This window comes from Nannospalax galili, unplaced genomic scaffold, assembly GCF_000622305.1.
Source record: "Nannospalax galili isolate Female #2095 unplaced genomic scaffold, S.galili_v1.0 scaffold1082, whole genome shotgun sequence".
In the NCBI taxonomy this organism is placed as follows: Eukaryota; Metazoa; Chordata; class Mammalia; order Rodentia; family Spalacidae; genus Nannospalax; species Nannospalax galili.
In genome coordinates, this window is record NW_008348580.1 from 2,816,943 (window position 1) to 2,822,372 (window position 5,430).

Here is a 5,430-nt window from a genome sequence, read left to right on the forward strand (position 1 = left end):
GGGTTCTCACACTCACCCATGGGAGAACCGAAGGCACATGTAACACGTAGGGGCTGACTTACCGAAACTTCAGGCAGGGGGTGTCTCGCAAAACCAAAGAAAGTGGGGGAGAGGTGCCCAGGTGGTTGCGGGTGGAGAAAGTGAAACTAAGGCCAATCTCTGGAGCAGTCGATGCACGGCCGGCAGAAAAGTGCAAAGAACACAGTCCAGAAGAGAAAAGCGACTACCACAACGATAGCCAGAACCCAAGGAAGGTCAATGCCCATGCCAGCATGGGGAACCCCTGTTGGGGGCCAGATGTTGCGGGTGTCCTGGGGCCCTCTGGGCAGGGGTAGAGTCAGCATGGAGTCACGATGCAGACTCCGGGAGTCAGGTGAGAAGCAGGCAGTGCGAGCAGCTGCAGAATCAATTATTGCAGATATGGGGCTCCTTATATCCCCCCTCCCGGTGTCCCATTGGTCCATTGATAGGTCATGTCTGTTCCTCATTGGCTCTCTGTATCGGCCATTTTCGCATCAGCCATCTCTGTGTCTTTTGGCAGAACAGCCAGATGTTTTTGGCATTTGCAGCATGCATGTGCAGGTTGTTCAGGCTGCACTTCCTCCTACACCTGAGTGACATATTAGCAAGAATAGTGCTGATTCTTTTGAGTCATGGGTAAAGGAAGGGGAAGAGGAGGTGCTATGGGAATTCCAGAGGCACACGGATCTGCTAGAGGAGGGGAAGAAAGGGATCCTTGGCAACTAGGTAGTTCAGAGTTGTGAGCAGCTGTGAACTCTTCTAAATGCTCAGAGCATGGAATGGATTGCTCCAGGCTATGCATATTTCTGGGAAACCTGGGCCTACTTGTCGTAACATGACAGCTGGGATCAGATCTGTCACAACGACTGACATTGTAATGAACCAGGCCCTGCCTACAGATTTCTTTCTTGAGCCCAAGATTTCACCAATTTTGATTTTAAAGTCAAGTAATGAGAGGTGTTTTTGTTTTGTTTTGAGACAGGGTCTCACTATGCAGCCTGGATAGTCTGGAACTCTCTATGTAGACTAGGCTGGACTCCATTTCAGAGATCTGCCTGCCTCTGCTTCTGGAGTGCTGAGATTAAAAAACATGTGCCACCACTCCTATCTAACTTGGAGGTTTTGAATTAGGCAAGAATTGAAAGATTTTGAGAAGGCTCTCTTCCTGGGGCTGGATGGGCATATGGGTATAGGTGCCACATAGGTGGATGCAGACCGATACCTGGCATACCTACTTTTCTTTCAAGTCAATAGTATACCTAAATATACACACAGCTCTTGGAAACTTGGGAGCAAGGTAGAAGAAGTGAGATTTCAGCTCAAGCCTGAGAATTGGGCTTAGGTCTAGAGCCTGGGTTTTCAGTGAGGGGTGGGTATCGTCTACCCTAGTCTCAATTTGTCCCTACTTTTCATATACTTGGCCCAGGCTGTTCAAGTTTCTACCCCCTTATACCTTCACTGTGAGCTTAGTTTGTATCATCTGAGTTTGGGTCTTTATCATTTTGGCTTGTTATTGGTCTGGGGTCTGGATACCTACCCTTCTGGAGTTAGGAGGCTCAGAGAAGTTAAGCGTATTGTCTAAGCTCACACAAAAATACAAAGCCAACAGGGAATTCAAGTCTTCTGACTTTACATCTGCCTTTCCATGGTTGGATCTGAAATTTCCTTTCACAGCTCATGTGTTAAAGACTTGGTATGCAATGTTCAGTTTTCAGAGGTGGGGCCTTCAGGAGATGATTGGATCATTATGGGGCTAACTTCACCAATGAATTAGTCTGTTGATGAACTTTTAGGTAACTGGGCCTTTGGAAGATAGTAGAAACTTTAGAAGTTGGAATCTAGTTGAAGGAGCTAGATCATTGTGGTTGTGTCCTTGAAGGGTGTTTGTGTCCCTGATCCCTTCCTTTCCTCTCTCTTTTCACTTTTTTCTTCCTAGGCATCATGGTGTAATCAGCTTTGTTTCCCTATATACTCCCCCACAATGACCTTCAGACTCCCACAGGACCAGAAACAGCAAAGCCACATGACTATGGACTGAAACCTCTGAAACTATGAGCCAAATATGTCTTTTTTTTCTCTTAGTTTGGATGCATTCTTAAATTTTTTTTTAGTAGTCCCCACCACCAGATTTCATATATTCTGTCTTCTATGTTAAGATCTATCTAGTCAAGTTTGTGTCCCCTGATGTTCCTCAGTGTGAATTCATTCACTCAAGCCTGGCAAGCCTATCTAGCATTACTCCCTTAAGACCAACTCTCCCTCACCCAGCAGTGATCAGCTGCCAATAGTTCCTCAGCTAAGGTTGGGACTTCCTGCCCACTTCTCAAGTTCTATGCAGGTTTTTGTCTGAGTTTGCATGGGGTCTTGTGCCTGCTGTCACCATTGCTGTAAGTTCATATGAGCAAGTTCCCAGAAGCCTGGAAAACTGTTTCCTTGTGGTCATCCACCACCCCTGGTTTTACACTCTTTCTGCCCCCTTTTCTTCAATGGTCCCTGGGACCTGGATGGCTGAGGTTTAACATAGGAGTCCTATCCCACACTCTGCAGTCTCTTATTCTCTACATTTTGATTGTTGTGTCATTCTGTGTTCATCACCCTGTGTGATGAAGCATGAGGAAGTTTAACTGGTGAGAGTTGAGAGATACATTAGTATTCTCTTAAAATATATCTTTCTTCATTTTAAAAAAGTTGATTTACCTCTGATATTTTGTCACAGAGATGGGAATATATTAATAACATAGATTTAATTTTTGTTGCATCAGTTTTTTACAATCCAAATATTTAATGGAAAATGCAAATAGTGCTAAAATTCCTATGCCAAGTCAGTAGTCTCTACATCCCAGTCTTCCTGCTTCCTTAGATGCTTTTTATCTGTTTTTCTTAATACTTTTTTACACTTTCCATTATTTTAGACATGGCTGCTTTGGTACATTAGGATTTCAGTTTCTGTAGTCTCTCTACTTCTCCCTTTTACTCAGTGTAGTTACATGACAGTGTTTGGTAACATCAAGACAGCTCTTCTGTTTCTGATTGCTAGGAAGGAGAGGAGCTGAAGGATGGGGTTGGGTTGGCTGTTCATGGGGCACTGAGCCTTTTTGTGAGCCCTGCACTGTGATGCTGGTTGTCACCATGGTGGCTCCAGGCAGGGTGGGGGAGCCTTCCTGCTTTGCTTGGCTCACCTGACCTGAAGAATCAATCTCACTTGTTTAACAATCTGGTTTTGTTGCTTTGAAATTAAAATACAACTAATTTTATTAAAATGGTAAATTGATAAATGCAAAAAAGATTTATGCAATATAAAAAGAAGGCAGCAGTAGTTACCATGGGGATTAAAGGAAGACAGTGCTATGAAAAACATGCATGGTCTCTGGAGTCTGGTAGACCCAGGATTGCATCTTGGCCCTTGCTACCCACTAACTATGAGGCCTTGGTTTAATTCTTTAATGTGTTAAAAACATGGATAACAGTAATATACTAAAACTAGTAAACATGGTTTCATAGGTCTGTTGTTTGGATCGAACAGTAGAATAATAGGATATGTAAATTACCTAGCTCTGGCCCACAGAGGATGATGATTGCTGAATTGTCACTGGTGGGATCTACTTGTGATTGCAAGTGTGCAATTTTGTATATGTTACAAATTGCAGTATTGACTATGTGAAATTATCATTTTTGTATATGTATGTGGTGTATAGGTGTTTGTGCACGTGTGTGTGTGTGTGTGTGTGTGTGTGTATGTGTGTGCATGTGCATGTGTGTAGAGGCCAAAGGTTGACGTTATCTTCTGTTGCTCTCCACCTCATTTAAACACTTTTTTTGCTTTATTTTTATCTTATGCATATAATTGTTTTGCCAGCATGTATGGAGGGCACTCATGTTGTGAAATGCCCACAGAAGTTAGAAGAAGGCATTGGGTCCTCTGGAACTGGAGTTATGGACAGTTGTTAGTCACCATATGGGTGCTGGGAACTGAACCTGGGTCCTCTGCCAGAGCAGCCAGTGCTCTTAACCACTGAGCTATCCCTCCAGCCTCTCCACCTCATTTTTTGAGACAGGCTCTTTCACTGAACCTGGAGTTTGCAGATGCTATGTCAGCTAGATTGGCTGCCAAGCAAGCCCCTGGGACCACAGTATCTCTGCCCTGCCAGCACAGGGATTACTGGTATGTGCCATCACACCTAGATTGTTATGTCGGTGCTTGGGGATTGAAACTCAGGTCCTCATGACTGTGCAGTGGGGCAACAAGATGTTTCCCCAGTTGTGGGTCTCTCCCTCCCCTTGAGGGCCATTGGCCACTGATCCACGAGGATAAAGGGAGCAGAAGCAACGAACAGGGTCAGGACAGCCAGTGAGCATGATGGAAAAGACTTTCTGGGGAGGCAGATTCAGTGATACAGCTCTGTTTATTCAGTGGGGGGTCAGGGAAAATATAGTGTGGAGGCAGCAGCCAAAGCTTTGGCTGATAGGTGCTCATAGTATGCTTTATTTACATGTGGTAGGGGGATCCTATCATCTGACTATAGGGCAATGCCTAATTATCATATAGAAAAAACCTGGGGGCAGTTTTATTGGAGGTAACTATGCCAAAGGTCATGTCCCAAATAAGGACAGGCATTCATGCTTGGTGGCACTTTCCAGGTTAGTCAGGCAGAGAGCAGGAGGCTCCCGCTGAGAAAGGGAGTCTTCCACATAGCGCCGAGCCCTAGAGCTATCCAGACATGGTGGATTGTAACCTTAGCAGCAGAGTCCCCCAACATCTCCCCCTGTTTTGTTTTATAATGAAGTGTCACCACAAGCTTTAAGAGCCAACTCATCTATCTTGGGAGAATCCAAAGTTTGATAATGGACCATGACCTGATTGGTAGTAATTTTTGCAATGGTAGTAATTTGTCGGTGAAGAAATTGTATGAAACAGGGAGCAAGTATTAAAATGACACACAGCATGATCAGGGGGCCAACAAAGGGTAGGAACCATGAAAACAAGGGGTTACTAAACCAACCTAATTGTTTGGTGGGTTGAAATCTTGAAATTAGATCATTATGAAGTTTTTTGAGAGTATTAACATTGGTCTCAACAAGATTTGATTCATTTACAAAAAACAGCATTCCTCTCCCAATACTACACACATCCTTCCCTGTGTTCAGCAGTTATTAAGTCTAGTGCTCTTCTGTTCTGGAGCACAACCCTGGCAAGAGAATTTATTTGTCACTGGAGAGACTTGAAGCTGTCGGTCGTGGATGCCATTGCCTGGTCAAGCTTGTCTCGAAAGTCTCCTGCCAGGTGATGGGTTTGTACAATAGCAGCAGTCACAACACCCTCCAGCACCCAGAAAGAGAGTGAGTCTGAGTCCCACTAGCAGGGGGATGAAGATTTCTCTCCACTGGTGGGTATGAAGGAGTAGGGCAGCC